The following is a 10,422-nucleotide window of genomic DNA, read 5'->3' on the forward strand; positions in this document are numbered from 1 at the left end:
CTTGTCCATGAACTGTCACTGAGACACAGTCACGGACTCACCCTGTCTTCTAACAGCAATCTGTCCAGAGTGAAACCCATCCTATTCTCTGCAGATACATCCACTGCCCTCTTGCTGAGGATGCCCTACAGTTTGCATTAACAGACTGAACAGCTTCAGAAGTTGTCCCTGCTGCCCCAGAGGCTATTGTCACCACTCCATTGCCTTGGGCAGGAATCTTGGCCTTTCCCACTTGATACACTGCCTCCAATTCCAATCACAGGTGAACAAATCAGAAGGATCCGGTAAGAATGGGGAAAATGAAGAATTGGTGTTTGGATTTTTCTACCTCCCACCAGGACACAGAGAGATTTCTCAAGTGTAGGAATGAGACTTTAAAGGGAAGGAAGAGAGAGGAGAGGAACAGGAAATGAAGAAGAAAAGAAAGAGGAGAAGGGAGAAGATAGATGAGAAAAAGGAAGTAGAAGGTAATCAGGAAAAGGAGGAAGATGATGAGTGATGGAGGAAGGTCATTGGCTAATAAAGAAACTGCCTTGGCCCATTTGATAGGCTAGCCCTCAGGTGGGTGGAGTAGACAGAATAGAATGCTGGGAAGAAGGGAAGTGAGGTCAGAGATGTCATTTCCTCTCCTCTCTGGGGCAGATGCGATGAAGCAAGCCGCCAGGTCAGACATGCTGAATCTTTCCCGGTAAGACTAGTGCTACACAGTTTATCAGAATTAGCCAGCAAGGGCTAGAGCTAATGGGCCAAGCAGTGTTTAAATGAATACAGTTTGTATGTCGTTATTTTGGGGCATAAGCTAGCCAGGCGGCCAGGAGCTGGGAGGAGGAAAGCGGCCCGTAGCTCCATCTACAGATGAGGAAGTAGAAGATGGGAGGAAGATGTAAAGGAGGAGGAGGGGGACTAGGAGAACACGGAGGGGGACAAGGGAAGCAAAGGACAGGACTGATTTATGTTTTCCAGCATGTGTCATGGAGAGACACACTCCCTCCCGTTGGTCTTTAGAGCTGGTAACAGACTGAAAGTAAAGCAAGATGGGGCAGAATCTGTGCTGTCCTGTGTTCTCTGGGTTCCTACTGCAGTAAGATCTGATATCACTGCCATCAGACTTGTCTGTGCTGTCCTGTGTTCTCTGGGTTCCTCCGGCAGTAAGATTGACCTCATCACTGTAGTTAGACTTTCTTGTGGACTTCCAGCTCCCAAATAATGCAATGGAGACTTTTTATTACTTATGAAAACTTGGCTTTAGCTTAGGTTTGTTCCCAACTAGCTCTTATAACTTAAATTAACCTGTTTATATTAATCTACATTCTGCCAGGGAGTCTGTTACCTCTCCTCAGTACCGTGTATCCTACTTGCTCTACTTCTTGTTGGCAAATTTCTACCTCTTTCGTTCCTTCCCAGAGTTCCTATCTCTGCCGGGAAGTTCTGCCTATCCTCTCCAGCCTAGCTATTGGCCATTCAGCTCTTTATTAAGCCAATCAGAAGATGCCTTGGCAGAAAGACATCTTCACAGTATACAAAAAGATTATCCCACACTATCACACAGCCAAGACAGACACAAGCAAGCGGCTGGGGGTGAAACAGGGTAAACACTTCTTGTTCAGGAGCAGTCTTGCTTACTTCACTGTCAGACTCTGAGCTTCTCATGGTCCTCATCTCCCAAACTTTACCCAAAAAAGTAAAGAGAGAAGCTAAAAAGTCCTCGCGTTTATCTTCCTCATTCAGTTCCAAACAGACAACCTTCATACATCCAATTGGCCACACTCAAGTCACCTTGTTGAATGGAACAGAGGACATGTTGGGAAATCAAGGCTCAAAACATCCGCCTCAAAACACACAAAAAAGTGTGTATGAATCCATACAAACATACACACACATATACAGAGACGGGGAAGAGAGAGAGAGAGAGAGAGAGAGAGAGAGAGAGAGAGAGAGAGAGAGAGAGAGAGGCACGTGGGCTTCAAAATTATCTTTGAATGATTCATAGAGCTTCATGGAATACCTAACTCCTACAAGTAAGGATGTAAAAATCTGGAGACTCTATGGCTGTTTTTGGAATCTAAATTTCCATGGGTCAGATTTATAATGCATGGATAAATAAAATGATGGTCACCTGAATCATGGATGACCAGCCTAGTTTACCTGATTCTAAGAAGCCCTTTCTTAAATAGGGCTTCTGTCTTCTGTCAGGTTACTTGAGACTGAGCGTCTTTATAAGCAAATCGCAGAACAAGCTCTTGTGATTAGGCTCATAATTTGGGATCTGATTTTAAGATACAGTAATAAAAGACAGGAATAAAATAGATCAGAGAAGGAGATAAATTTTGTTACCACTAATAGTAAGAAAGAATTGTCTTGTAAATGCTCTAAAGTAACTTTATAAAACGCATGTCTGCTTGGTTTGCCAGGAAACGTCACGGGAAATTATTTCCCCAACAGCCCACATCCCAGTTTGGCCAAGGTTAGCTCTGGAGCAGTAACGCCCTGAGCTTCCAGGATCTCCATGCCTGAGTGCCAAGGCCAGGGTTAGGAGTTTTCCTGTCTTACCATCAAGAAAGTTCAAGCAGTCAACATTACCCAACAAAGATCAAGTACACAGCACCTTCAAATTATATCTGGGGAAGTGGAAAAGCCACAAGATTCTGGTTGTAACAATGACACTTGTGGCCTTCCATGTCTGCAATAAGATGGTTCCAGGGAGATCCGGAAAAGTCATACACATCATAAATGGCTCCGTGAAATGTTGTGACAATGGCTATAGGTGTGGTGATGATCGTAGTTCTTAGAACCAGAACATCTGGCATGGTTCACTGCCGTATCTTATACCACTGCTTCCTGCGACTCTGACCATCACCCTTACCAGTTCATCCCAACCACGGCTATCACTGCCTTCATCACCACCCCCACCACCATCATAACCACTGCCACCATTACAGCCACCACCATCATAACCACATCATCTCTATCACGTCCATCAACATCATCACCACCACCATTACAACCACCACCATCATAACTGCCACACCATCTCTATCACATCCATCACCACCATCATTCTCATGACCACCATCACCACCACCACCATTTCTACCGCCATTTCTTCTACTACCTCCACCACCATCACCATCTTTACTCTATATCCACTACTAACCATGGGTCTTTACTACCACAGCCACCACCATCCCCACCACCATCACAACCGCTACCACCATTACAGCCACCACCATCATAACTGCCACATCATCTCTATCACGTCCGTCACCACCACCATTATCATTACCACCATCACCACCACCATTCTCATGACCACCATCACCACCACCACCATTTCTACCGCCATTTCTTCTACTACCTCCACCACCATCACCATCTTTACTCTATATCCACTACTAACCATGGGTCTTTACTACCACAGCCACCACCATCCCCACCACTTCCACCAGCACCTTGCCCACTCCCTACCACCACCTTGACCACCTCCTCTGCTCCTCCTTCTCCTTTTCTGTAATATAATTTCTATTTCGTGACTCAGTTTTGTGGCTACACACCAGGAACTGTTTACTGGGATTCCAGTGAACTGGCAAGTGTTACAAACGATCACTTTGTTTTTATGATCTTACTGGGTGAAGTCTGCAGAGCCAGGTCCGCAGTTGACTGTCTCTATCACGCCCTCTGTTGCAGTGGTTGACAGAGCTGTCAACAGTGACAGCTGAGCCAGTCTGCTTGAGCCCAGAGCAGAGTACCACCCTTGAAGAGCCAGATCACATGGGACTGAGAAGCCAGCACACCCAGGCTGATGCTTCTTTTGTTCAATCGCTCTGGCTTTGCTCTGGTGTGTCAGGATTAGCAGATGCCTCTTCTCTTTTCTCTGTTCAACCTAAGTGCCCATCTTCTTGCCATGACCGTGTAGACCAATTAGTTGCCATAATGAGCATACTTCTCCTTGACTGATTAATGTTTATCTTCTGCTGCGCAGATCATGACATGAAGTTGATTCCAATTGGCTCTTTTTCAGCTGAGCACTTCCTAATACTGTGTGCTACTTTACATAAAAGCTCCCTCTGAGCATGGATTAGAGAAGTATGATGAAATCTTCTTGCCCAGCACAATGTATATTAACTAGACAACAGTACGGTTCATACTGTGCACATGGGCTTGCAGACAAAAACTGAAGGCCTAGCACGTACATTACACAGGAAAGAGGAGGCAGGGCTCCTGTTAGGAGTGGGGGCAGTGGCAGCTGGCTTACTAGGAACTGCAGCCATGGTGGGAGCCAACTATCCAGTATTATTGAGCAGTTTAGCTACTAGGGTATCATAGAAAAGAAGTTATAAGTTCACTTTAAGTTTTATACTGCGATATGCATAGAGTGTTTTTGAAATGTTTATAGTGATTTTTATTGAGAACTTCCTCCATGTTGTTTTAAGTATAGATCATGCCCTATATTCATGGAGTCTTACAGATATAACTGCAATGGTAAGTTTTGATTGAAGAGGTCCCACATCTGCTGTGTCAACACAGGGCTTTCCACTCATTTCCCTTTTCCTCCATATATTTTTGTTATTCTCTTCTGTTTCTGCAGCCACAAGACAGAAAACACCCAGGCCCACAGTCATCACAAGCTAAGGACTTTCTAAGAATACTCAGTGGTAGGCAGATTGATCTCTCTGTGGATCATTGAGGACCCCAAGAGCTTCAGATTCTAGTTGAGACAGACAAGGGTTCTCTCAATTGTCATCTGTAACACACATTTTCTTTGGGTCCTATAATCGTCACCAAACCCAGGCTATGGGTTGCATTGTATTCCAGGAGATATACCTAAGCCCTGGTTCCCAGAACCTTAGAATGTGATCTTATTCAGAACTAAGCTAATTTAGATGGAATAAGTTAAGATGAGGCCATAGAGGAGGAGGATTGGCCAGAACTCGACAGTACTAACTCCAGGTGGAAACACAAAGTCACCAGAAAACTGTTTAGTGAAGATGGGGAAGAAACAGGGGTGGCAGTGTACCCGAAGTCAACAGGAAGATGCTCGTGAAGATGGAGGGGTGAGTAGGAGCAACGGTTTACAAATTAGGGAACCCCAATGTGGTAGTGGTCCTTACCAGCAGCTCAGAGAGCACAGGGCAGAGTCTCCACATCCAGAAGGATGTAACTTGGCCTTGGGCCTGCAGCATTGGGAGAAGAACTGATGTTTGCTGCTCAAGCCACATGCTTTGTGTTAGAGTTTATGCGAGCTCTGGGAACGAATACACCCTGTTTTGTGCCTTCTCTTGGGCTCTTCCCCTCTTTCTTGTCCAATTTTGTTGTGTGAGTTTTTGCTTTATTATTATTCTTTAAAAGCCTGTTTGTTTTCTAATGAGAGACAGAAGGGGAGTGGATCCAGATGGAGGAAAGGTGGGGAGGAACCAGGAGGAGTACAGGGAGGGGAAACTATAATCAGGATATAATACCATGTGAGAAGAAGCTATTTTCAGTAAAAGGGGGAAAAGAATATAAGTTGTTGGAGTTGGGGAGATGGCTCAGCAGTTAAGGAGCCTATTGCTCTCCAGAGGACCCACTGGGTTGTGCTCCCAGATCCCACGCCAGGCAGCCCATCATTGCTGTAAGCCTAACTCCAGGGGGATCTAACGCCTTCTTCTGGCTTCTGAAATCACTGCACACATTTGGTGATACACACTCACACAGAACACATACACATAAATAAAAATAAATATGTAGAAAACGTTGGCCCCATTCATCCCTGCAATCTGTCTCTAGTTCTTTGACCCCTCCCTCATGCTAAATCAAGTATGCTTGTATATGCATATGTACACTATGTTTTATATTTGTATAGAGCATATAGATACATGTTTTTTTTTCCTTTTTGACTCAGTCAAATTCAACCCTTCCCCGGACATGTACTGTTATCTGAATCCAAAATTTCCCCCATAGGTGTGTTTATTTGAACACTTGGTCCCGGCTTGTGACTGAGAAAGTGGTTGAGTCTCTAGAAGGCAGAGCCTTGCTAGAGGAAGTAGCTCAGTAAGGGTGGGCCTTGAGGGTTGGTAACACAACACCACTTCCTGCCTCTCTTACTTCCAGAGTGTAGGCACAGTGTGATACCTTGCAATTCCTGTTCATTTAACACATATTAGATTTGTGGATAATAAGAGAATGCTTCTTCTCATACATAGGCTGGACAGGGCCATCATCACTGCAACATTTAATATTTTTATAAAGAAAGTTTTCCATGACAAGCCTGTTTATGCTATTTATACTCCTAGGAACACCATGGAGCCCAAGATAGAATCTACTGTTTTTGTGAAGTTAGGGTAAATCTACATCAGCCTCCCAATTGAAGGCATTGCATTAAGATAGTGTGGGATAATGTCAGCAGATGTTATAAATTTCTGGTGTAAAATGTGTAATTTTAAAAATAATAAAATCAGCAGGCAAGGAAAATGCTTGCATTGCCTGACATGCTCCCGTAGAAGCCACCTAGAATAAGCAAGCGGCTCTTTACTCAGTAGAGCCTTATTTCGGGAGAAGCACACACAGATTTTGGAAGTGTTTAGAGACTGTCCTGTAGATGTGCGGTTCCTGCCTCCATGAATTGTGATTAACATAGCTTTAGCTTTCTTCATTGCAAACCCTGTCCTTCCTGGGGTAACATCCCTCAGGAGTAGGTGCCTAGGTTTGGCATGTAGGGTCTCTCTTTTGGGGCATCCTATGACAGAGGAACCAGGATCTGTTTCTCCTGCCTTGGTCCCCACAGGGAATGAGGATTATAGGGCGTGCCCATAACTATGCAACAGCTGACCCTTCATGCTTCCTGGGCTTACTTCTTACCTTCCACAGACCTGCTCACTCTGAGCTCAGGTATTGGCTGAATGGTGAGGGAGTGTTCCTTCTCAGGGGCCTTTCCTGCCGTGTGCCCTGACCTCCTTGATGTTCTCACCAAAGACTGGTAAAACAGCCTCAAAAGGTGCAGTCAATGTGAAGACGAATGCTTAAAAGAAATCCCACACTAGCTCAGAATTGAGGATAATAGAGGGTTATTTATTTAGGGGTAGACTCACAGATTAGAGTCAGAATTCGGGGAACAGCAACCGAATCCTGCAGCCAGAAAAGAGGTCAGACACACTTTACATCGGCATATATAATGTAAGAGGCCACCTCCAAGTGGGCAGGTACCTTAAAGGCTACTGGTGGTAGGAATTCTTACAGCATCAATGTCCACACAAGTGGTGACTCTTCACCTGGCTAAGGTAGTTGTTAAAAGAATTGGGCTCTCAGCAGCTAGGTCAATGCAGGATATTCAAAAGTAACTCCCATATGAAGGGGGCTCTTGTTGGGATCAAGAGCATAACTGGGATTTTATGTTATAAACATATAATACGGTTATTATGTTGAGCAAGCGTTGCTCTCAGGAAAAGATCCAAACTCATTAGCAAGGCCATGAAAGGTCCTGCAGATTTCCCAACTTGGACCTGGCTTCTACGGCCACTCCTATACTATCCTCCAGAGAAACCAAATCAATGGCTGTTGGCCAACAGTGTAGCTACAGCCCTTGCTTTTCCCTTGAATACCCTTCTTGAGGCACACCTCCCCTTTCAGCGAGCAAAGCTCATGCCATTTCACTTTTGGAGTCCTCCTATTCCATCCTCCTATTCCAGGATGTTCTCCCAGAGACCCCAAACATGAGTATGACCCTTTGGATTAATGTCTGACCAGGTAATTGCTACTTAGTCTTGCTGTTAATGCATCTATTCTGTCCATCAGTCTGGGCCTGGGTTGTGTAGATGGTGCTGTCCCCAGCACCCTGAACAGTATCCAACCAGGGTAGGTATTGAATAGTATATTGCAAGAGAATTCTGCCCTCTTCCCCTCAGAGAGCTGACTCAAGCTACAATCTTCCTATAATGATGGAGGAAGGTCATTGGTTAATTATAATAAAGAAACTGCTTGGCCTCATAGGTTAAAACATAGGTGGGTGGAGTAAACAGAACAGAATGCTGGGAGGAAGAGGAAGTGAGCTCAGACTCAATAGCTCTGTTCTCTGGAGCAGAGACGCCATGCTCCCCTCTCCTGGGCAGACGCGATAGCTCTGCTCTCTGAGGCAGACACATGCAATGAAGCAAGCCGCCAGGTCAGACATGCTGAATCTTTTCCGGTAAGACCGGTGCTACACAGTTTATTAGAAATGGGTTGATCGGGATATCAGAATTAGCCAGTAAGGGCTAGAGCTAATGGGTCAAGCAGTGTTTAAAAGAATACAGTGTCCATGTAATTATTTCAGGGCATAAGCTAGCAGGCAGCCGGGGTGCTGGGGAAGCAGCCCTGCTGCTCCTACTACTACACTATAATGAACATCATTGCAAATGGGGGCATCTGGGACCCACCATATTTAAGGCCAAAGGACTTCAAGGAGAAAGTGTGAGAAAAAGGGCAGATTAAAAAGCAAAACAAGAGGCAAGATGTCAGGCTCCAAGAAAAACCCTGCACCCCTGGCTACTCTTCCCAGTATCCTTGGCCCATCTGAGTCTGACAGGTCTCTGGAGAACCGGAAGGTGAAGGTCAAGGGCTTGAGTCTGGCTTAAACCAGAGCATGTACTTCAAGAACCAGGACCCCCAAACGCTTACTGCATATTGAAAGTTCTGCCTTGATTCTTCAAGTTATCCTAATTTCAGACCCACTCCCAAGAACTAACTCACTTTTAGGAGCTGTGGTGACATTAGGGATCCTTGTCTTCTGGCATTAAATTTTCAAAACAGACAGGGGCAGAAAGGAAAGACTTATCCAGGAAGGAAAATCAGACCGAACATTTAACCTCTCCTATTAACTTTGGCAACAATGATTCTATTCTTGCATAAATAAATCTTCTATTAATCACTGAAGGAAAAGGAAAACAAAACAAACTCTCAACTGTGGTTCCATTGTCTGTTAAGTGGGACTCTCATGTGATAACATTTCTTGCCCACACAGAATCTTAGTGAGGGTACAGGAGATAACCCACTGTAAACACTATGATAGAATTCTCGGTAGGAAGTAAACAATACACATTGGCTTAAGGAAAAATAGTATAATGGAGGCTTAGGGGTCATTTAACATAGCCCCATCCTGCCCATGAAGGAAGGGCTTTAGCGGAGGTTAAATACCCAGACTCTGGCACCCATGAGCTCCCTCCTGGTCTGTCCAGTCCTCACGACATTCCAAAGGAGGTGAGCCCTGCCTCTGGCACACATGAAGCCCACTGTTCTCCGTTTGGAGAAATTAGATTCACCTTGTATTTGTTGTGATTGATTGGATGCGCATGACTCACAAGGGATGCGTTCCCTTTCTTAGGAAATGCAAGCATGACAGTCAGACACTGTTTTTCCCTTGGCTTTTGTTCCAGACCCCACTCCCTGGGTGTCCATTGTCAGATCTCCCTGCCCTCCCTTTTCTCTCCTGGGCTCTTTCAACCCTTCCTGTTCTTTGGGAAAATCCTCATTTCTTTCATGTTTTAAGGTCAAAATTCGCACCCTTCTAGCAGCCTTTGTCTGCACCCATCCCACCCTCTGTGTTGGCCTCTTGGGAATGATTTCCATTTTCATGCATGAGTCTTCCAGTCCCTCACCCCAGGGAAGGGTGAATCAAAAACAAAATCCCTTGGCCCAGAAGTTTGACTCATGCGGGTGGATAAGACACAGACACAACATGCACAGGTGCTCACGTTTCTATCTTGCTGTGCTCTGGTTTTCCCAGACGAAAGAAGACACACACAACATGCAGATTGAACCCAATGTGTTCATTTAGAAAGACAAGCAAGAAATGCCACAAAGAGGACAGAAACAATTGTAGCAAACAAAGTATGTAGAGGCTCCTCTTCTTTAAGCCAAAATGTTTAAGAAAGAAAAGAATAATTGTTTGTCTGTGATTTAATTTTAAAAATCTTGGAGACTACACAGAAAACAATGGATGTATTTGGAAAGAGGGAACAAAGGATAGCAGGAGAGTAGGAAAAAATAAAACGTTCCATTTAGCGCCATATATATATACATATATACATATATATACACATATATACATATATATACTAATGTGTATTCCTTTTATAATTTAAGTTTACTTAACTAAAAATGTTTTTTATCTTAGTATCAAGCCGCAAAAATATCAGCTCATAAGAGATTTGAGCAAAAATGTGCTTACTTCCTAATGTGCACATAATAGAGTTCAGCAAACCAACACTTTTAAAGGAATACCACTCGGGAATCAGAGGAGGAAAGAGAAGCTGAACGGAAAGTGAACAAAAAGACAAATGACAGCAGCAACTACTTAAACCCAGGGAAAGGAAACAGCCTGGCTGGCGATGCCACTACCCCAGTCCCTGGCAAAGGGTATCTGGGTCCAGTATCAAGACCTCGAGTGTGAGGGACTCGCATCAGACTATTCGG

The 10,422-nt window shown here is 44.5% G+C and overlaps 1 pseudogene; it reads left to right on the forward strand.

Annotated features, from left to right (window-relative positions):
* Positions 1 to 8,462: 8,462 nt before the first annotated feature.
* LOC142855407 (NADH dehydrogenase [ubiquinone] 1 beta subcomplex subunit 4 pseudogene) lies at positions 8,463 to 8,828 on the forward strand (annotated as a pseudogene).
* The last annotated feature ends 1,594 nt before the right edge of the window (positions 8,829 to 10,422 follow it).

Source organism: Microtus pennsylvanicus, chromosome 8, assembly GCF_037038515.1.
Source record: "Microtus pennsylvanicus isolate mMicPen1 chromosome 8, mMicPen1.hap1, whole genome shotgun sequence".
Lineage (NCBI taxonomy): Eukaryota > Metazoa > Chordata > Mammalia > Rodentia > Cricetidae > Microtus > Microtus pennsylvanicus.